This window comes from Diabrotica virgifera, chromosome 1, assembly GCF_917563875.1.
Source record: "Diabrotica virgifera virgifera chromosome 1, PGI_DIABVI_V3a".
Lineage (NCBI taxonomy): Eukaryota > Metazoa > Arthropoda > Insecta > Coleoptera > Chrysomelidae > Diabrotica > Diabrotica virgifera.
Genome location: NC_065443.1, coordinates 35875142 through 35900049, shown reverse-complemented (window position 1 = coordinate 35900049; position 24908 = coordinate 35875142). Strand labels below are relative to the sequence as shown.

The 24908-nt window shown below is 31.2% G+C and overlaps 1 protein-coding gene and 1 long non-coding RNA gene across 2 annotated transcripts in view; one reads left to right on the top strand and one right to left on the bottom strand.

Moving 5' to 3' along the window:
- LOC114331384 (uncharacterized) overlaps nucleotides 1-24908 on the bottom strand; it is a 217656-nt gene that overhangs the window by 167183 nt on the left and 25565 nt on the right. The window lies entirely within an intron of this gene.
- Nucleotides 20737-23086, top strand: LOC126883369 (uncharacterized). Its single transcript, XR_007697632.1, has 2 exons — nucleotides 20737-21320; nucleotides 22804-23086. It is a non-coding gene; the product is annotated as an uncharacterized LOC126883369 (long non-coding RNA).

Sequence of the window (24908 nt, the reverse complement as noted above, 5' to 3'; positions counted from 1 at the left end):
AGGCTGATCCTTACATGCGCCTAACAGCTTAAATAAAGCTCTATTATTAGATGCACACAACACTTTTGGTATATACCCAATATTTTGTAATTTTGAAACAATTTCAACTACAATGTTTTTTAAGTTGTCGCTATGTATTGGACCACCTGTAGCAAGCCGCGTAGCCTTATGTAGCAAGCCGCGCATCATGAAAACCAGACCTGTGTTGGCAAGTTTGTTTGTTCTTCCTAAAGCACCTAAATCTTGAAACCCTTCTATAATGTCATCTAATTTATTGAACTCTAATTGTTTTTTCAAAGAAATTTCATCAAACATTAACACACAAATTTTTTCTCACTCATCCATCGTCTCTGCTTTTTTCTTCAACTTGTCAATTAAGGAAGTGTTTAGTCCAGTTCTTTTAATTTTATGACACGCAACCAAGTTTGAATTGTTTTTACTGAAGGTAATATAAAGTTAAGAGATCTAATTAAACATTTTTAACAACTAGTAGACATAATAAATGGCCAGAGCTAAATCCTTTTCATTGTGACTCCATTGTGAACGAGTTTTGTGTGAAAACTGCATATTAACAAAAGTGTGTACGCATTTGCTTTTATTTTCTAACAGTACCTGTATCATGAATTTGCTTGCCGATTTTCTGTTTTTTGTTGTTTTTCTACAACGCTGACTGTTCTCCTGACGGCACTTCTTCTTTAAAGCATTTACTTGATACTCCAATTTTTTTACCTTCTCCGTCAATTCAGTTTCAAGTTTTGTGGGCAAATTAATATCAAAACTGGAAATATCACTGAGACTACTACTTGATCTCTTAGGCGATGGAGTTGACCTAACCATACAATCGCCACTTGTAGATCTTTTACGTTTCGTACCGCAATAAACGTATGTAGAGCATAATACTGGTGGGGTATCACCTAAAATAGGTAATCATTGAAATGTATGTGTAATTTTAATTAAAGCAAAACAAGCATCTCCGTTATTTCTGGAGTGATACCAACAACGCATTCATATTTAAAAAAAAATCTCTTTTGATTTAATTGTATAAAAAATATATAAATCACTCAATATCAACTGATTTTATATAAAATATATTTTAATAGTATTATTCTCATTGACAAAGCGCATTAGGCAAACATAAAAATATTTCCACATATAATAGTCCTGTCGCCAGGGGGGGTACAACGGCCTCCTGTATTCAGATGGACTTACCCAAGTTTTTTTTATGTATTTTGACCTGTAGAACACGAATTTTTTGGGTAACAGTTGATCCGGATGTCGATAAGATTGTTATAAACCAAGAAGTTGAGGAATCACATAACAGCGATTTCTTGCAAAAGAAAACATTTTTTTGTATTTTTTGGGCCATTCTAACCAAAAAATGTTCCTACAAATTTTTTCGTAGGATGCATAGTTTTCGAGATAAACGCGGTTGAACTTTCAAAAAATCGAAAAATTGCAATTTTTGAACCCGAATAACTTTTGATTAAAAAATAAAATAGCAATTCTGCTTACCGCATTTGAAAGTTCAAGTCAAATTATATCGGTTTTAGTTATTTGTATTGCTAAAAATTTATTATTTTATTGTTAAAACAAAGCTATAATCACCTAGTGCTTGAGTGATGTTTTCAATGATTTCTCATCTAAAATCGAATGAGTAGGTAGAGGAGGTAAAAGTGCAAGCGGGGCTATTTCTACGTATCATGCATTAAAACGCATGTATTAGGTACGGGAAACACTATGTGTTTATAGCTTTTTTTAACAATCAAAAAATAAATTTTTAGCAATGCATATCTTCAAAACAGATAAAATTTGACTTAAACTTTTAAAGGCGGTAAGCAGAATCGCTATTTTATTCTTTATTCAAAGGTTATTCGGGTTCAAAAATTGCAATTTTTCGATTTTTTGAAAGTTCAACCGCGTTTATCTCGAAAACTATGCATCCTACGAAAAAACTTGTAGGAACATTTTTTGGTCAGAATGACCCAAAAAATACAAAAAATTGTTTTGTTTTGCGAGAAATCGCTGTTATGTAATTCCTCAACTTCTTTGTTTATAACAATCTTATCGACATCCGGATCAACTGTTACCCAAAATATTCGTGTTCTACGGGCCAAAATACATAAAAAAAACTTGGGTAAGTCCATCTGAATTAAGAAGGCCGTTGTACCCCCCCTGGCGACAGGACTATAAGTTGAGTACTCACCTAAATCAGTTGCTAACTGAGCAAATTTTAGAGGAACAGCATTTTTCCTTAATCACTTTCTTTGGCCACTTTGGTAAATATGTTCAACTGCAAAATGATGCTGGCAAATTACCCTCTGTTTCAGGTCACTGATATCCATCAATATAATATCAATATTCCCGCAGTATTTTTGCCAAATTTTTGTGCGCTCTACGTCTTTCAGGGGAAATTTAAAGAAAGATATATTATTATTTGTTCCATCGTTTCTTTCAAAACATCCCGCGTAAACACACTTATGCGTTACAGAGGCCATTTTATCTAAAATGTGAGTCCTTTTTTTTAAATTCCGCTATAACTTGTCACAACACTTGTCACAGATAATACACCTATAGGGTAAGTTCGGCCCTGACACTACTCCTACCTCCTCGCAAGTCAGAGAGAGAATGAGAAATCTCGATACGGTTTTCGAGTAGCGCCATCTAGTTGTTAATACGTCTTTCGGTTACCAAGAGGTGAGCTATCTAGTGGGTGCTTTATAATCAATGATTAAAGTTACGATTCCGACAACGACTGCAGACGTCAGTGGCAGTTGTCGCTGTGATAGACGTCACTACATATTTTGGTTAAAACCTTAGACCATAAAAACTGATAGACACGCCGTAATGCTATTCTCTCGTCTCGAAGAGTGAAGCCAACATAAAACCGTTGATTAAATATAGAGGGGTATATTCATCAATCAACGATAAAACGATTCACACAGCTGTGCGTGACGTCAGTTTACGGCAGAAAACGTTAGAGATTTAAAGTGTTTATAGGCGTTGTAAACTTTTTAAAGTGTTCCAATTTAAAACTTTTCCAATACACTAATTTTTTAAGTATGGTGTTATCTTGCAGAGCATTTAATTGTACGCAGCGACAAAAAAAGGGGAAACACCTAAAATCTAGTTTAATACAGCAACATAATAAACAAGCGATTTTTCAAAAAATTGAAGAATTTATAAGGTATCTTCATTCACTCAAATATTCCAACAATCGTGAACCGCTGCACTGCATCTAAGCCAAAGAAAAACGGGTTTTATTGGTATGATCATTAATTTAAAGTCACTAATGCGATTTTGGAAAAATTACGTGAAGGATAAAATATGGATGGAGGAAAAAGTATCTTTCGCCCTATACACTTTCTAAGGATCACTTAGAAGTTTTCTTTAGTTCTATTATTAGGAGTCATGGAGATTACAACAACAACCTAACGGCAAAACAATTTAAAGATGCATATAAAAAACTCTTAATGCACACAAGTGTTACAGGATCTACCCAGGCTAATTGTATAGAATATGCACCTTCCACAATTTTAGCAATGAGCACAACAAATACTGCGAAAATGAAAACTGTTGATCATCAACTCATTGACAACTTTATAACTGATGAAAATAATAGGGAAATAATAACTATGGTTTATTTTTTAACCAGGAGGAGTAAACTAAAAAGACAGATTCACACCCAAGAAATTCACTAGAATAATAACCAAATACATCTTTTTTTTGTTGATCTAGTCGGCCATCAACGGTAATCCATAAATATTATATTAAATTAATGTCGCTAAAGAGTTCCAAAATCAACTGCTTTTTATATAAAAGCAGACTAACAATCTGAAAAATAAAGGAACAACACTGAAAATACAAAAATCGCCGATATAACTTAATTAACCTATGAAATGTCACTGATAAATGTCATTATTGTCAATATTTTATAACAGTGGAGTAAACTTGCCTGCGGTTGGACCAATTACAAACAAGCAATACAGCGCGGTAAATTTGAATCACTCCTCTTGGTTAAAAAACGAACCATAGTAACCATGAGTATACTGTAAATAATTTAATAAGTTTTTCAAAAACAGTCATCTTGTGTTTGTGATGTTGTTGACTATATCGCTGGGTTTGTAGTTAAGAAAACATTAGATTGTGACATATGGTTGTGTGCAATTGAATGTGATAATTTACAATGTCCATTCATAAGACAAAAATTATAGCATATCAAAAAAAAATTTAATTCAACCTTCTAAGGACGCCATTCATATTTGCAAAATTGCTGAAAGCGAAATTAGAATTATGTAGGTACAGGATTAGAAACTGGTTTCTTAACTAGTAAACAGTGTTTCCGATTAGCTCTTAGTTTTTATCAAAATTAAGGTGGTTTTACTTGTTAGAAAATTATCAAAGTTGGTATAATAGTGTATTATATAGTGCTTAATCCGATTTTGGGATCAAACTGTAAGTTAGATCATCTTTATTACTATTTTTTAATCAACAAACAGTAAACAACGGTTATAAATACCAGTAACGAGGTAATTAAGTAGCTTAATTACTAATGAACCTGTCCAAGCACAAGGGCCGTAATCAGGCAACATAGGCCCAATATGCAGGAAATTTCAGAGGAGAGATCTTCTGAACTTCAAAATTCTCAAGATGTCATTAATCCATCCAATCAATCAAAATTATATTCAACCGCTCTGACTCAACCTAACAAAAAATTCGCAAGCAAAAACCAAGCCATTTTATTCAATTCACTTCCAAATACAAAAATTGAAGATTATTTAAATGCCATAGCAACTAAAGTCGATCCCAATAAAATTCTCGCCATTTCCAGGATTGTAAATGATCGTATTTGCGTATATTTTACTACTGAAGAAACAGTCACCGAATTTTTAAGAACAGATAATGGAACAATACTAATCAATCAGGAACGTATCCAAGCCAGGAAGTTAGTCACACCAAGCGAAAAACTGATAATTTCTAATGTTCCCCCATCAATACCTCACAGTATTATAGAGACTCAACTACAAAATTTTGCAATTCATCAAATAACTCCATTGGATTTTCTAAGAATAGGTACAACTAACTCTTTATTTAAGCATATCTTGAGTTTCCGACGCTATACTTACATTTCTCCTAAAAATCTGGAAAATATTCCTGAGTCTATATTAATTAACTATGAACAAATCAATTATCGAATTTATTTTTCACTTGAAAAACAGTCTTGTTACATTTGTAAAGAACAAGGTCATCTAGCCTCTCAGTGCAAAAAAAATACAAACACTCAAACATCTATCGAAAATTCATCACCTACTGCTCAACCAAATTATATCCAAAATTGCCACCCTATCATAACAGATGCTCAGCCAACTATCCATCCTTCACAATCTTCGCAACAATCCACCAGTCCACAATCAAAAGAAACAACCAATACTTCTCTATTTGATTCAAATCCCATTCAAACACCTATCCAGCCAGATAATGTTGAAATGAATAATCACAGCCAAAATCAACCTCCTACACCCTCTGACACTCAATCGTCTAAACGAGCGGTGTCAGAAATAACGTCTCCTTCAACATCAGTAGACCAGAACCCATTTAAAGAACCTCTGCGTAAATCTAAGAAAGCAAAAACTATTCCTGAAGATAATAAGACTTTAGCAGAAGATCTTATTAAATGCACTAGTTCTTTTTTCCAAGATAATTCTGACAACGGATATTTAACCCAGGAAGAACTAATTGATTTCTTTGAAAATGCATACGGCTCTGCAGATCCTCTCAGCATTGCAAAAACGTATACAGAAGATATCGAAGGACTACTCAATTTTTTAACTAAAATCCATCCAGCATTAACTCCCAAGTATCTGAAAAGTCGCTGTACAAGATTAAAAACTAAGATTAATAAACAGCTATTATTATCCGCTTTCTCTACTGATCACAGTGAATACAGCAGCGACGCCTCTGCTGAAATTTAATACAACATTCAACTGTATACTGCAATGGAACCTAAATGGGTATTACACCCATTTAGAAGAACTTAAATTAATTATAGCTAAGTTTAAACCATCTGTAATATGCCTACAAGAAACCCACTTCAAAGAAGATAACTGTCATAATTTAAGAGACTATACTCCGTATTATAAGAACAGAATAACTGCTAGCCATGCTAGTGGGGGAGTAGTAATATATGTCCATAACTCATTTAATACCGAAGTAATATGTTTAAGAACTGAGTTGGAGGCAACAGCAGTATCTATAAAAGGCCCCCACAAAGTCAATATATGTAATATTTATTTTCCTCCGAACTTAGACCCGTCCATAAAAGAAATAACTGAACTCTTCAATCAAATTCCAGAACCGCGTATTATATTAGGCGATTTTAATGCCCACAATATACTTTGGGGAGGTAAAAAAACAGATTCCTTGGGACGTAAAATCGAACAAATTGTTACAGATTCTAATATGAATATCCTTAACGATGGAAGAATCACAAGGTTCAATATTTCCACCGGCAATGGATCCCCAATAGATTTATCCCTCTGTGACCCTGTCTTACAACCAACTCTGTCGTGGGATGTGACATCCCATTTGCATGGAAGCGATCATTTTCCTATCCTAATTACGAACAATAACCATATCTCCTCATCAATTCCATCCAATAAATGGTGTCTGAAAAATGCAGATTGGTCTCTATATTCCTCTTTAATTTCACAAAAAATTTCTCAGTTGGTTCAGCCCTTTGATACAGACATTGATATTAACTCCAAAGTACTCCATCTCGTACAGTTTTTAACGTCAATAGCTCACGAGTCCATAGGTTATTCAAAATTTCCAAAAAAACGTGCTCCAGTCCCGTGGTGGAATTCCCACTGCGAAGCAGCAATTAAAGAGTCAAAAAAGGCGTTTTATAAATTAAGAAGGCACCCAACTTTAAATAACCAGCTAGAATTCAAAAGATTAAGGGCGTATTGTAGATACACCTTAAAGAAGAGTAAGAGAGAAGCCTGGAAAAATTATGTATCATCTTTAAATTCATCTACCCCGACTTCTGAGGTTTGGCAAATGATAAGCAGAATGTACGGGAAAAAATCATTTAACACCATTCATTACCTAGAACATCATAACCATATTTATTCAACTAAGCAAGAAATAGCCTCCGTACTAGCAAACGTATACCAACAACATAGCAGTGACGAAAATCTATCTACAAGTTTCCTAGCCCATAAAAATAAATTTAATAATGCATGTATAAATCTTGATGACCACAATAATTTACCTCTAAATGCCATATTTACGATGGATGAACTGTTAGAAACTTTAAACAAAGTTAAAGACACTAGCCCAGGGCCTGACAACATCCCTACGACATTTTTAAAAGCTATGCCAACGGAAGGAAAACAATATCTTTTGGATCTTTATAATTTCATTTGGACAAATAATGTTTTCCCCATTGATTGGTACGATTCCATTATTGTACCAGTTCTTAAACAGGGCAAGAATAAATCGGACCCAGAGTCTTACCGACCAATCTCCCTAACATCTAATATGTGCAAAGTACTTGAAAAAATGGCAAGCAACCGACTAATGTGGTACCTAGAAGATCGACAGCTACTTAGCCCTATACAAAGTGGATTTAGAAAGTCCAGATCTACATTAGACAACATAGTGGATATTGAATCTGTAATTCATGAGTCATTTGGATGTGGTCAAGAATGTCTGGCTGTATTTTTTGATATAACGCGTGCATATGATACAATCTGGAGATCAGATATCATAAGAATCCTGTCAAGTTGGTCGATTAAAGGAAATATTATCAAGTTTATTAATAATTTTTTATATAGGCGAAACTTCAAAGTCCGAATAGACAACTTTCTTTCAGACTCTAAAATCCAATTAAACGGTATTCCTCAAGGGTCTACTCTTAGTGTTGCACTTTTCCTTATTGCCATCAATGACATCGCTAAGTCACTTAGCCCATTAGTCAAAGCCCGTCTATTTGCTGATGATCTTGTTATATTCTGTCGTGGTAAAAATATATCAACAATGACGACCCATATACAGCAAGCCATTTACAAACTAGAGAATTGGTCGAATACTACTGGCCTAGAATTTTCACCCACTAAAACGAAAGCAATGATCTTCAGTAAAACTCCAAAGAAACAAGTAAATCCACCGAAACTCTTCCTAAAAAATTTACCAATAAAGTATTCAGAATCGATCAACTTCTTGGGAGTAAAACTGGATAGCCGACTATCTTGGCAAGACCACATCCACTCTCTCCGTCTGTCAGTTCAAAACGGCCTTAACTTAATGAAAAGTATCTCTCATAAACAATGGGGTGCCGATTTCCAAACTCTTATGACTGTATACAAAACCCTAATTCGTTCAAAACTAGATTATGCTGCTGTTGCCTACAACTCAGCCAAAGGTTCACTATTGAAAGTGCTAGACACAGTTCATAATTCAGCAATTAGAATTGCACTGGGAGCACACTACACAAGCTCAGTTGAGTGTATGTATGTTGAATCAGGCGAACCATCCCTTCAGCTCAGGAGAGAATACCTTAGCCTCATGTATGCCTTAAGAGTATCAACTAACCCACATGTACCTGTTTATAAAAACACATTTACAGATAGATTTCCATCGACATTTAATTGTGGGAAAAGATTGGATCCTCCGTTTTATCATCGAGTGAGAGCAACGTTACAGAGCTTAGACACAATAATTCCACACACTTACAATACTTTTAAAGTCAGCCAACACATATTACCATGGACAATTGCTCTCCCTGCTTGTAATACAAACCTATCTGCATTCAAGAAAGGTGACACACCAGCAAAAATCTTCAATCAGAGATTATTAGAGATATTAAATGGTTTTAATGATCACATCCATATTTATACCGATGCATCCAGATCTGCAAATGGAGTAGGAGCGGCTTTCACAACAGATAACTATAACAGTTCCTACCAGCTCCCTCCCCAAACCTCCATATTCTCAGCTGAACTCTTTGCTATCCTCCAGTCATTAAAGTTTGTTAACACACATGACATCAAATTCTCAATAATCATTAGCGATTCCCTAAGTGCATTAACGGCCTTGAGGCGGGTATACCCCAAACATCCTATCCTCCTCTTAATTAAGGCGGAACTCTTGATATGCCAACAAAATCAAAGATTAGTTCAGTTCCTCTGGGTACCATCACATTGCGAGATAAGTGGAAATGATAAAGCTGACACATTAGCAAAAAATGCGAGTGAGAATCCCTTAACAGACATCATAACTACTTGCGTTCATACTGATCTAAAGCAATATTTTAAAAACAAGATCATGACAAAATGGCAAACAAATTGGAACGAATCAAACTCTACATTAAGAACGATCAAACAAAGTATATCACCGTCGAAACATCCTACAAAGAGAAGAGACCAAGTGCTCATGTCCAGATTGCGACTTGGTCATACGAAGATCACCCACGACTTTTTATTAAAGAAGGAAGCCCCTCCGATGTGTTATGTGTGTGATAGTGAACTAACAGTGCAACATATAATAATAGACTGTCCCCTCTACGTTATAGAACGGCAACATCAACAGTTACCAACTACAATTAAAGATTGTTTAAGTGAAAGTAATTCATGTAAGACTCTTAATTTTTTACGTACTATAGGACTCATTAACCAAATTTAATATACCTAAATTTTGTAATTTGATGTAAATACAGTTCATTGCTAATAACCCTTGTGGTTGAAGCAAATTGTAAATAAAAAAAAAAAAATTATGTAGGTACAATTCAAAAAAATTGAACGATTCTAAATAGATGACAAAATTGATCTTAACCGTGCATGGTTCTGTGTTTAACGAATACAAAGAACATATGTTTGATCATGATTTTGAAACCAACCATTTGTTTAATCGAATAAAGATAATTTGTTTGCATTATTGCTAAATCAGATTGTACCACGAAGGTGAAAAACTAAATAATGTAATAAGAGTTAGAAGTAAGTTAACAAAAGCTATTTTGTTTTGTGGTCATTAACTAACAGATTTTTTACATATTTTTTCACCCAACCTGAAACTTACACCCAAAAGAAAATTACTCTCCTTTAAATTTATTTTTGATTTTCAAACAAGAAGAGATATATCAACGATATATTTTCAAATAAAACATTTATTTTTAAACGCTTTTATTTAGTTCAATAGTTTGCGTCAAATCTTTAGACGTTAATTTGACTGCCTTTTCTCCAATGCAAATGAATGAAAATTTGCAGACATATGCATTCGCGGGAACAACACACGAATAGTCAATAATTTTTTTTATGTTTATTTAATTGTTTAAATAAAAAAAAACGATTTTAATGGAAAATGTTTAAATTCTCTTGTTTTTACAATGTAAAAACTTGAAACTTTTACGGATTGTAGCTAATGATATGAACTATACCTAATTTCACTTTTTAAGTTAATTGTTTACGTTATGCTTCATAAATAAACAATAAAGTTTCAAATTTTTTGCCGATTCCATCCACTTTTCATGTTAGTACATCATAAGTTTTATACATATTTAAATAAACATGACGATATATTTTATTGTTTGAAAAGTGTAAGACTAAAAGTAAAAAATAAAAAAATATGAAAAATTTTTTTTAGAAACGCTTTTCTTTAGTTACGTGTGACTAAAATTGAAAATATAAAAAAATCAACTAAAAAGCAAAAAATAAAAAAAATTGAAAAAATCTAACACATTCGTTAAAGAAAAGCGTGGGGCGAAAACCGTTTACTTGATGAAGACTAGCCACGCTTTCCATTGATGAATGTGTTAGATTTTTTCAATTTTTTTATTTTTTGCTTTTCAGTTGATTTTTTTATATTTTCAATTTTAGTCACACGTAACTAAAGAAAAGCGTTTCTCAAAAAATTTTTTTTCATATTTTTTTATTACAAAATTACGTTAAGTCAAAAATATTTATTAATTACTTTGCTAAATGATTTTTCTTCCATATTTTTTACAAAATATTGAAGTTATACTAAAATTAATCTAAAATTGGGTAATTTTATTAGTGCTTTGCTAAGAATCCAAACGAGTTCTTGCTGTATTGTGACGTCACTTTCGCGGAAGGTCTTTGCTTCAACGGTTCGGTACAAGGCGTGTCTATCAGTTTTTATGGTCTAACTAAAGTCTAAGGTTACAACCATTATGTAGTTACTTTGTTTTATTCTACATATTATACTCGACATTCCTATTCAACTTATTTTTTCTTTAACAGGTTACAGATGGTACAACTTTTATGAAATCCATTCAATTTTACAAACTTTCTTACCAGAGACTATTAGTGGAGTCAATGAAGGTTTTCACCTCCGATTTCGTTGAACCTCCATCGATTTTCATAAAAATTGGTAAGTATGTAGAGGATACCTCAAGAATCAAAGGTGACATGGTGCCAACTTGCGCTTTTACCCTGGGGGGGGGGATGCCACCCCTTCTCGGGGGTGGAAATTATTTTATTAAAAATAATACCACTACTCGATAGAGGGACAAATTATAAGTAAAATTTGTTATATAAAGTTATTCCAATAAATCAATAGTTTTTGAGTTATTAAAGATCAAAAGTTTTGATTTTTCCTGAAAAAAAAATCCATGTTTTAAAGCAGTTTTTCATAAATAACTCAAAAACCATAAGTTTCTTTAAAAAAGTTGTTATTACCAAAATCGAAGATAATATAAAAATAAATAAGCTCCTTATTCGAAAAATCCTTTATTACATATACAAAGTGAGTTATATGCAATTGAATGTATATTTTTTTTCCGCGAGTACTCAAATCTTAGTATTCAAGCTTAAATAACAGGAAAACGATGCACTTTGTTAAATATAGATACTAAACATTTTAATAAAGTACTTAAAGGTAACTATCAAAAAGCTATATAAGAAGTCGATAGCATCAAAATTAAGCAAGTTATGATGGAAATAAGAGGACCCTTTCAGATTTTTTAGGGAAGAATGAAAAATGAAACATACGTCATTTTCACAAAAATTAAAATTTATAGTAACCCATTTAAAACTTTGTGTAATAACTTCAACAATTTTGACCGGTTTAGAATGCATATTTTTGAAAAAAAAATACGATTAAAAAAAATTAGAATTTTTCAAATTTTCGTGAATTTCATTTTCTTTTGATAATAACTCCAAAAATACTCGATATACTTAAAAAATGGTAGAGAACAAAATTTTAGTTTTAACTTTATTTAAGCATTTTCTTTTTTTAATATTTTTTTACGACAAAAAATAACCGAGATAGAAACATTTAAAACCTAAATTTTACTGCGAGAACCATGTAAACGGGGCCCTTTCACCTTGTATTTAAAAAAAAATAAAGGATTTAGAAAATTATGTTTAATACAGTGTTATTGACCTTTTACTTAGCTCTGTAATGGTTTTTGGATAAATCTCATATTTCAAAAATTAACTGAGTTATTTTAAAAAAACCAATAACATTTTCTTTGAAAAAATTTTATAGCGGAGATTTTGTATGTATACAGGTTGTGGGAAGTACAATTAGTCGTTTGTTGTAGGAGATACGAAAAAAGTTTATTTATGTGAGATTGGGGCATAGATACTATCAGAATTTAAATACATTTCCAAATATACAGGGCCACCCATATTGACAGTGTGGTATATTATGAACCCTCTGTATAAATCATAATTTAAATATGATGTTATTAACCTTTAGGGTATTGAACATACATAAAAACAATAGCTTATAGTTTGTATCACATGTTTATTACGAGTGAACTTGAACTATATTTGTTATGGTTCAGATAGGTATAAAAACACGCTGAGCAATCAGTATGGATATAGATATACAAATAATTATTAGAAGTTAGTATGTAGTAAGGCGCTATGAATCATTAATGTTATTGTTTAGATATTGGATACCAGTGAATAAAATATAATGTATAGTAAGACGTGTTTAGTCTTTTTAATTAATTAGAACCAGAAGGCAGTAACATCACACACTATTTAATACATGGCTGATCCTGCAGACTAGTGGAGAATCTTCTGTAAGGAACAAAGATGGCGGCACCAGCTTGGAAACACCGACGGCGGAAAATGGACCAGACCAGGAAGAATACAGGAACCGAACCCAGTGAAAAGACAAAGTGGAAATAAAATGTAAGTAAGAATGTCTATCTTTATTAAAAATGCTTCCCTCGTTTTATATTTTTATTGAAAATTGAATATTTATCTTTGCTGATTTTTGAATAATTTATGAAGTATCGATTTTTTTTTAAGAATATCTATGAATTTTGAAACATGAAGTGATTTTTGAATTGAATATTTTTATCAAAGTTTAATATATATGCTATTACTGAATTTTTATTGAATTTTGAATTTTTATTGAATTTATTTGAAAAATCTCTATCCGATTTCGATTTTTAGTACGGTTATTTTTAAATATTGTATGGAATATCGAATTTTTTCCAAAAAAAAAAAAAAATTCTATCGAATTTTGAGATATGAACTGATTTTGAATATTTTTATCTAACTTTTGCATATGCTATTTTTGAATTTTTATTGTCGAATAGGTATACTATTATTGAATTTTTATTAGCAGTTGTTTTTGTTATTGATCTTTTAGATACATTTTTATCGATTTTGTGTTAAATTTTGTATGATATGAACCTGAATTAATAATTTTTTGTGTGATAAATGATATATAAATGATTTTTTTAATGAATAATGATTAGTGATGACATACGTTGATATAAGAGTTTAAGATAAACATTGCTGTAAGCAAGAGATTTATTTTTAACGAACCGACCTGATGCGTCGAGATAAGGAATTTGGAGAAGAACTATATCGATAAGAAGAAGAACTAACAATATTTTAAGCTAAATATTATGAGGCAACTTGAGACAATAAGAAACCCACTGCTCTTGTCAAATTAGGAAGGTACTAATACTAGGTGATTTATAGAAGCTTGAAAACTTATTAAAGACCCACTCTGTGTTTTGAGAGTACCTATTTTATTCATGATTATTCGTGAATAAACAACGGCCTCAAAGCAAGGGATTGAGGTTGTGAAATTGTAAAAGAATTTGATCTAGCCAACGATGTTATACCCGCTTCTGTTAAGGTAGATTGTAGAGGTTTCGTGGCTAGTATTGAGTATTATGATTGTTATATGGAATATGTAGAAGAATTGGAACTTTTCTCTCGAGTAAAGCCACTTTGATTAGTCGAACGTAGGCATTGAGGGATAAGTAAAGGAAGTGATTATTATGATGTTATATTATGAAATGATATATTGATGATTAAATGACAAATGATTGTTATATGAAGATGAATTATGTACACTGTAGAAGTGCTATTATATGAAGAAAAATGAATTATATGAGTTGTAGTACCAGACAAGAAGAAAAGAAAGGAAAAAAGAGAATTTTAATAAAATATGTGGGAAAAATGAAAGAAGAAACATAAAAAATGCCAAAATAAACAAGCAAAATTAAGAATAATATCAAATAAGTAGCTAATCATTGAAATATGCCTAAGAATTAAAGCTGTAAATTTTTTTTTTCTCTAAAGTAATGTTAATTATAAATAACTTATTTTTAAATGTAGATAATGAATTCAGGTTAAATTTTCGCGGAAAATGGAAGTTTTGAATTAAGGATAGACAATATCTTATAGTGTTAGTAGATAGTAAGCAAAGGGACACAGAAAGTGAAATTTTTAGACATTCAGAAACATAGATTAAATATTTATTATAGGTACAAGAGAGATATTGAAAGTTTTATAGAGACATTTTAGAAGTTTTTAGAGAGATTAAATCTTTATTATAGGTACAAGAGAGTTATTAGAAGTTTTTAAGAGACACATTAGAAGTTTTTTAGAGAGATTACATTTTTATTATAGGTACAATATTTTAAAGTTAGTAAGGCGGATATAAATAAATCAAAATAAGACTGAAATAATAAGATGAAATAGTAAAATAACGTTAAATTCTTTTTTTATATACCATTTAATAGAAGTTTAGGTAATATTTAGCTTAGCTTAGGAAGTATTAAAGTCGAGATTTTATTACAATTAGAGTAGTTACGGCTTATAGGCACTAAAAGACTATTTAAAAGTTAGGATCAATTTCATTCACTGTGGACACTGTTTTAATGAAGTGAATTAGTGAACGAAAAAAAACAAAAAAAAGGACGAAAAGACACGACGTGAAAGTACGTGAACTAGTAATAGGTTATAAAATACCAGTTTTAGTATAGGGAAAATATGAACTTTTGTGTAAAATAGGAAAAAGAATATACATGTTTAGGGAAAAATCGATTGATCTGAAATGTACCATGTTACAGTTAGTTAGGATAGTTAGGAAATTTAATTTTTGAAAATAGTATTAGGTAATCATAAACACTCTGTGAAAGGGAAAGAGGGATATACACTCAGATATTCTTCTTCTCTTCTTAGGACTTTCTTTTTTAAAAACGGCGGAGATGTGGTATATTATGAACCCTCTGTATAAATCATAATTTAAATATGATGTTATTAACCTTTAGGGTATTGAACATACATAAAAACAATAGCTTATAGTTTGTATCACATGTTTATTACGAGTGAACTTGAACTATATTTGTTATGGTTCAGATAGGTATAAAAACACGCTGAGCAATCAGTATGGATATAGATATACAAATAATTATTAGAAGTTAGTATGTAGTAAGGCGCTATGAATCATTAATGTTATTGTTTAGATATTGGATACCAGTGAATAAAATATAATGTATAGTAAGACGTGTTTAGTCTTTTTAATTAATTAGAACCAGAAGGCAGTAACATCACACACTATTTAATACAACAGGGTGAAACAAAATTATCTTTTGTTTATTGGAACACCCTGTATATTTTTACATTTTTGGATTCTCCTCTATGTTTTATTTCTTAAAATATCAGGTTTTGTGATGTTATACGAAGTAGTTTAAAAGATAATTACGTTTTTTTTTCAAATTTCATAGCAATATTCACCCCCTGTATAATTGTAGTGATTTGACATCAGAAAATCAATTTATGTTCAAGTGATTTTTAATATAGTCTATTATTGTTAAAAATTATTAATCTAGCAAAACGTTTAATTTTAGCTAATACAGGGTTGGTCGAAACTGAATGAGTGTTTTCTCAAAGTTTGAGAGTATGAGTTTTCTCAAACGGAGCAGCCTGTAATGCCTGTAATGAGCATTATAATGAAATGCTATTGTATGGCACTTTATTATTTCCCACCCTGCCAGTGAGAACTGAATTTATTTTTGAAGTCCCTAACTTTATGTCTTTAATTATTTTAAATATTGTAAACGATTAAAAACCAATCAAATTAAATTGAAATGAATAACCAGTGTATATCTTCCACATTTACTTCATATTTAACGTAGCCTGTACCATAACATTGCACAGATTATTATCCCTGTATAGCAACGATATACCATGAATGTGAATTCATACTTGAGAAATGTCCTATATCCAGTCGCACAAAAAAAAGGGATTCTTCAAACATAATATATATGCAGACAAAATCAGCCAAAGTGATTTGCGATATCTAATTAAAGGCCGTACCAAGTTGGTTTTGTTGAATATCGCATGAAAGCACGACGATACTTTAGTGATAAGCGTATTTTTCGTAGTAGCTATAGTATGTTGTTTTATATTATGTATTACCTATATTAAATTAGTTTTAGTATGTTTCGTTTACCTAAAAAAAATGTAAAACAAACAAAAATTCTGTTTTTCTTGTAGTTGTTTTTTCGTATAGATATTGTTTTATATTGTAGTAAATTTAATTTAGTTTTAGTATGTTCCGTTTGTTTTTAGAATTATATTTAATTAGATTTGCTTTAATTACTAAAATAAATAAATTTTCAATTATATTTTATGTATTTGTGGAAAAGGAAACCTAGCATTAGAGGCCACATTTCTATAACGGCCAATTGTTTTCTATTTTTAGTGGCCGTTATTGGCAGGTTTTACTGTACCAATAATATTTTATTAAATTATGAAATATTATTTAAATAAAAAATTTATAAACTTGATAAAAGAAAGTTTGCTTAGAATTTACTCCTCTATTTAATTATGGGGTTATTTTTAATAAAATAGTGTTCACCCATGAGAAGGGGTAACATCCACCCCCAGGATAAAAGCGCAAGTTGGTACCACATCATTTTTGTTTCTTGAGGTATCCTCTAACTACTTACCAATTTTCATGAAAATTGATGGAGGTTCAAAGAAATCAGGGGTGAAAACCTTCAGTGACTGCCTTTTTGGAAATATAAAAGAATAATTTTTTTCGTGATTGTCGATTTGCTAATTTTCTGATTTTTGGTTGCTATAAGGTTTGCAAAATTAATAAAAATTATAAATCATGCACATAAATGTAAAAAAATATTTATTTTACTTAATTACACGAGATTGCTTGAGCTAGAATGCTGAAATCTGCATTTTTATCAATAAAAAAAAAAAGGTGGATTTCACCCCTAAAATGCAGAAAGCGCAACTTGGTGCCATATCACTTCTGTTTTTTGAGGTATCCTCTAACTAATCAACAATTTTCATGAAAATCGATGAAGGTTCAAAGAAATCGTGGGTGAAAACATTCAGTGACTACACTTTCAGAAATATAGAAGAATAAGGTTTTCGTGATTTTCGACTTGTTAATTTTCGGATTTTTGGTTACTATAAGGTTTGAAAAATTTAAAAAAAATGTAATTCATGCACATAAATATAAAACAAATATTTATTTTTCTTAATTAAAGATTACTTGCGCCATAATGCGGAAATCTGCATTTTTTACAATTTAAAAAGTAGGGGTGTATTGCACCCCTAAAATGCAAAAGCGCAAGTTGATGCTATATAACTTTTATTGCTTGAGGTATCCTCTAACTACTTACCGATTTTCATGAAAATCGATGAAGGTTCAACGAAATAGGAAGTGAAAACTTACAGTGACTGCACTTTCCGAAATCTAAAAAATAATTTTTAAAAAAGGGCAAGTTGGCACTATGTCACCTTTGTTCCTTGAGGTATCCTTTAACCACTCACCAATTTTTATGAAAATCGATGGAGGTTCAACGAAATCTGAGGTAATAACTCATATCCACCTTCATTGACTCCTCTATATATGTAAAATATTTACAACGTGTATTTTATTAAAGAAAATAATTATATTTTATATATGTTAGATTAAATTTTCCGGTGTGTGTAGTTTAGTTAACTACTCTTCCAATTTCATTTCTGTGAGTTTAACAATCAGGGATGTGAGAGATACTCTAATTTTTGTTTTCTTTGTGAAATTCGAGATGAGCTATTAACTCGTATTTTCCGTTATATGATTTATTACACAAGGCACATATGTAACGCTGTCTGTGTCCGTCATGGAAAAGCTTCACATGACGTTTTAAATTACCACCGTATTTAAATATTTTACCACAATGATTGCATTTAGAAGGATCTTCCTTTGCTAGTCTTTTCTTTCCGGTGCATATATGTTTTTTATGATATGATTTATTACATAAGTTACATGTAACTATTCGCCCACTTCCATGAACTTTTTTTATATGACGAGGTAAACTAGAATCATAAATAAATGTTTTGCCACATAGTTTGCATTCTGAAGGTTTTGCTAAATTTTTCCTTTTTGCATATCTTACACCATCATGTATCGTACGAATGTGCACGTACAGACCCTCCTTCGATTGATAGCTCCTTCCACATATGTCACATTTATAATTTTTAGACCCTGACGTAGCATGACCCTGTAAATGACGATTTAAATGTCCTTTATGATTGAAGACTTTATGACAATGGTAACATTCAAATAGTTTTGTTTCTCCACCCGTGTGACTATGCATATGTCTATTCAAATCTTGTTCATATTTGTAGGATTTTAAACAATATTTGCAATCATATTTCCTCAAGCCAGTATGAGAAATTAAGTGATAGCGGAGAGCATGCTCAGTAGCAAAAAACGTTGAACAAATATAACAAATTACACACCCTTTTGAATCTTGATTAAGTGTAAAAGTATCTTCTTTATGATTGAGCATATGAATCATCAAGTTTTTTTTCACAAGATATTCTTTAGCGCAAATTGCACATTTGTATTTCTCGTGAGTTTGATAATGTTTGTGTAAACCTTGTTTACTTGAAAATGTTCTGCCGCACCTTCCACACGTCCTATAGAATTGTATTGGACTTGCAAGTAAATTATTGTTTGAAATTTTACTAGAAGATAACTGACACCCCAACAAATGCCTGTCACTGTTATCTACTTCAGTTTCTAATTTCACTTTACTTTTAAACACATCAATGTCATCCAAAGCAGTATTATTTTTTCTTCTATTGTATCCAATATTTCCTTGAGTTTTAACATAATACTGTTGGCAATGACTTAAAATTTGTATTTTGTTAAGATGAAACTGCCCACAGAAACCACAAACGAATATTTGTTTTCCAAAAAATCCACTGCTTGATCTGCTTTTTCCATTTTTCATTTTCACTGGTATATCTGTAAAACAATGTACATCTTATATTAGTGTAGGAAACAGAGGTTGAACCTTGCAAAATGGACACAAGTCCGGTTTTAGTTTTTTTCTGTTATATCAAGGGGTGCTTATTATAAGACTAACTTTTTCTGAAAAAAATTCGCCCCGGAATCCCCCTTTTCACCCCTTTAAAAGGGGTAATTTGTGGTTTTTGCGGAACGTAGCCCTTCCTGTACCTTTTACAAAATTTTTTTTATAGAAATATGAAGAGGACTATATTTTCTACGATTTATTTCCCGACAGCATATGTCTATCACCCACCGTTTAGCGGGGGTGGCGCCCCAAAGTTGACAAGTTTTTAAAAAAGATGTTTCTAAATAATATATATTTTTCCCTAACTGTAACGGAAATTAAGAAGAAATCCTTCGACAATTATTCACAAATAAGTGACTGATTTTTTGGTATTCGCGGTGTGCAAGTACTTGGAGGGGATACGCGAAACGATCGTGCGCGAATAGCGGAGAAATATTGCAACTTTTTTAAATAATTCATATTGTCAATCGAAATTGTCAAATTGACGTACATTTCATACCTATTGTCATTTAAAAAGAAAAATTATATATTGCTTCACAATATTGATATGATATGAAATTACATATTATTAATAATAATAATAGAGTTTATTTGTAGCATTTAGTACATAATAATTAACCCAAGTTCTCACTGAAGTTGTTAGTCACATGGACTACAACTTGTGCGTGAGGGTTAAATTTTGATTATAAAACGACATAAATTTATCTTAAAGTTTACAAAAAGGCATTAAATAGTCTATTTCACTCATCTTTCTTCAAATTTGGGATCCTCTTCTCACTAATTCAGTTAACGTTAAATTGTGTTTATCGGACCTACGAAAATCTCTAATAAAGTTCAACAAAGGATTGCGAATAATTTCAGATGGGATTTTTCTGGCGGGACTTCGTTTTATATGAGAATTATCATAACTTTTAAGGTGTTTTTTTCATTTTTACAGTAATTTTCTTAATTTAAACATTTATAAGTGACATTTAATATTAATCATTTTTGACATAGGTATGACATATAAAGGTAAATTTAATTAATTGTATTTTGCTTGCAGTACTGCATTTTAATAACTAATTTTATTTACTACATACAATCATAGAGGTATATATTGACATAGAGAGAGTGTCATTCGAAGCGAAGTGACGACACCATCTTTTTTCTTTGGATTAGTGCTACTTCACTCTTACACATAGTAAAGCTGCGACAGTATGATAAACGTCATTTTTAAGTTAGGAGAAGTACGAAGTTAGCTGATGTCTTTCCTGTTATTTTTATTTAGTCACTGTTTACATTGGACATTGACATTTATTTGTAGATGTTGTTAGACGAATATTCTGTTTGGTTTTGTTTTTTATTGTTAATTGTGCAGCGAAATTGTGATAGTAAATTAAATATAAAGTTGTTTATAGCCTACAGAACTGAATTATCCCATAGTAATTATCAGTTTGTGTCAATTTGTTTGTGTGCAAAAAAGAAAAAACACCTTTCCTTGTGTTTGACCGACTTGTAGCAAGGGCTTTCTTGAGAAGCCTGTAAATTGCGGGAATAGGACAGACAGGGATAAAATCCTCACTTTTTACTGTTCCCAAGGCTATACATTTCCCCCATGCAATACATTTAAATGAATTTTATCCAAACAAAGGCAGGAACATTGGATAAAAGCAATAAAGAGAACAGACCACAAATTAAAATATGAGAGTATGTAGTAAACATTTTATAAGTGGTAAGTTTAAAGTAATTCAACTAAGTAATAAGTTTTTAAAATGTCTACAATAAAAATATATATGTACTTACCAATTCGGTTCTAGTTTAGAACAAGGGTTATGTAAAGAAAATCATGCTTGACCATGTAAGATATAGTGTATTACAATATGGTTAAATGCAAAGCTTAATAATGCCTTAATGCATATAGCCTGCCTAAACTGTCCTTAAATCTTCTTCTTCTAATGACACTACAACCATTTGTAAATCTTTGCCTGCTTAACAGCATTCTTCTATTCTGCCCTGTTGCTACTTTCCTGCACCACTGCCTGATATTTATGGTTTTAAGAACCTTCTCTACATCGTCTATCCATCTGTTACAGGGCCTTCCTCTTGTTATATTTCCTTGGGGCTTCCATCTCTGACATCACAGCTCGATTATCTGACATTTTTGCTAAGCGACCAAGAAAGTTTAGTCTTTGACACTTTACAAATCTAACAATATCTGCGCTCTGCATTAGTTCATTCAGCTTGTGGTTCATTTTAATTATCCATGAACCATCTTTACAATGTGTTGGTCCAAATATGTTCCTTAGTATTTTACGCTCAAATATTCTCAGTTGATTTTCATTAGTGGTTGAGATGGTCCACATTTCACATCCATATGTGACCACTGGTCTAATTACTGTTTTGTAGATTCTAAGCTTATTCGCCCCGAGCGTTAACAAAGTGTCAAAGCAAAATCGACCGACCTGCTCATGGTGGCGGTTTTTTGAAATTTTATCAGGACGCTTTGTGTATGTTTAAATGAGACATTTAAAAAAAATGCCGTGTCACGCTAGTGATATTATGTATTAATATAAACAGAAATTAAAAACGCACTTAATCTGATATAAATTCTTCACTTTCCAATATTGATTATCAGTTTGATTTTGTATACATAACCTCACTATCGCAGTTTATGTCAATAAATCTTTATTAACGAAAAAGAAAATATTTTTGTTGCACTATAAATTACAGTATAAATTAATAACTAATGAATTCTAACAATTTTTTTCGGTTATTGTTACTACAAAATAAAATATTCAAGTTTAACAAAATAATCCCATAAGACTCAATGTTAAAACGTCCTTACAAAATCTGACAGCGTATCACGTGACTGTACGTAGAGGGGAGACGCACGGAGCCAATACTCACGATTCAGTAACAGTAACTTACTTTTCATTACGTCTTTGTATGCATAAAAACACTTCTTATTACCGATAAGAACCCGTTGTTATATTCCATTTAGGTATTTTTTTTTACTTTCATTAATATATAGACCAAACATAGCAACTTCCTGTTTCAGCTCTATAGCTTTTTCGCTTAATACATTTTTGTTGTGGCTTATTATGGCAATTGTCCTTAAATAATGTTAAAATACTCTTGTGATATTTTGTCATATTTGTATGATTTTTTTATGGTATACAATTTAGAGTTTTTATTTATGTATTTGTTGTTTTTAGGAATAAACACCAGCTATTTTAAATGTAGGAAAAGGAGAAACTGCTGGAATATAATTTTACACAAATGTTTTTGACTATTGAAGATTTGGATAAACAACAGAAGTTACTTTGGGCTATAGCTATGTGCAGATTTATTTCCTTGTGGATTACTATGTTTATTCTTTTTAACTATACTTCCTATATTGTTTGTGAGATTAATATTATTATTTAATTGATTATATTAATATTTTGTAATAATAATCAATGCTTTGGTTTAACAAATAGACAACTTAGAATAGAAAAATGCTTTATTGTCATGGAAAATTGTACAATTTATACACAAAACTTACAGAGTCATAAAAAACAATAATAAACTAAAACAATAACAAAAAAAATGTTAGGATATAAAGAGACTAACGCTCATAATTGTATTGAAGGTTTTTATATCCTCTTTAAATCCTAACATTTACACAATGTGCTCATACCAGCAACAAGTTTTTATACTTGTGTAATATGAGTCCTATTTGAGAGTACCAGTAGTAATGCAATAGGTCTATAATTGCAGGCATTAGATTTTTCACCACCCTTATGAAGAGGAATAATGATGGCTGTCTTTAGGCAGCTCTAGAAATTTACCTTTCTTAAGGGGCTATCCTAGTGTAAAAGTATGAAATTCATATACTTTTTTGGGAATTTCTAAAATAAAAAGTACTGTACCAATTATTTTGAAAATTTTTTGCTCAATTAGAAATCCAATGAAATCAATTAATTTGTGGTCATCTGATTGAATACAACCAACATTATACTGAAAACAGATCCCATGGGCTGTTTTCACTCAATCATGTAGCTATGGATACCTACATTTCGTTTCATTTCAATTTTGACATTTCAAATATTCAATATTTCAAAATGTCACGATTTGGTTGTAATACTGATGAGAATATTAATGAAATTATTATTAATTTTATATCAGCAAAAAATTTTCTATCCGAATAACCCTCGAACATTGATAAATGCTCAAAAATTTTTTAACAACTTTCTCAAGCTTGTTGCTTACAGGCAACAGACCTCCGCCTACGGCGTCGGTCTGTTTCCAAGGAACAAGCTTTCGAAATCTGTTATAAAAATTTTTCGAACAATTATCAATGTCCTCTGGTTATTACTACTGAACATTTGTTATAAAAAGTACATGTGAAACAATTTTCATAAAAAAATATTGAAAATTAAACGATTTATTCGCCATCTACTAGCACCGTGAAAATAAAAACATAGCTCCACTGTTGCAGTGATTGGGACTAAAAGAGATCCTGAAACATAAAATATCAAAAGTTATTATTGAAATATAGGTTATTTTCTATACCATCAAATAGGGATTTTTTTAATCGGATAAAAAATGTCAATTTGGCGGTTTTTGAAACTGAAAATGTTCTAGCTAATTTAAAAAAATTTCAACACTTCGTCATTTTTCCAAAAATCCTAATTGATGGTATAGGAAATAACTAATATTTCAATAATCAATATGTATTTGCAATTTTATAATTCAGGATCTCTATTAGTCCCAATCGCTGCAGCAGTGGAGCCATGTTTTTTATTTTCACTGTGCCAGTAGATAGGGCATAAATCGTTAAATTTTCATTATTTTTTTTTATGAAAATTGTTTTACTTGTACTTCTTTTTATAATAAATAGTCATGCAAATTTTCAAAACAATTGGTACAGTACTTTTTATTTTAGATATTCCCAAAAAAAGTATGTGAATTTCGTTCTTTTACACTAGGATAGCCCCTTAAAAGAGTCATTAGTGGGATGCGGACTCCCAACACATTTTCTGGGAGATTTGAGACAATTTTTATGGATAGTCCATCAGTACTACAGGAAGATTTGCTTTTGATACTATTGATTGTTTGGATCAGTTCAGATTAATCAACTAGTCTTATAAATAATGAATTTGAGACCTTTCTTGAATTAGGGAGATAGGAAATCGGATCTTAACAAAATTGATCTCTTGTGACAAAATAGTTGATGTTATAATTTTACTCACATTAATAAAGTATTCATGGTCTGGAAGGGAAAATGTTTGAGCTTTGTGAGTTTGATTTCGAAGAAGATTGTTTATTATGGACCAAA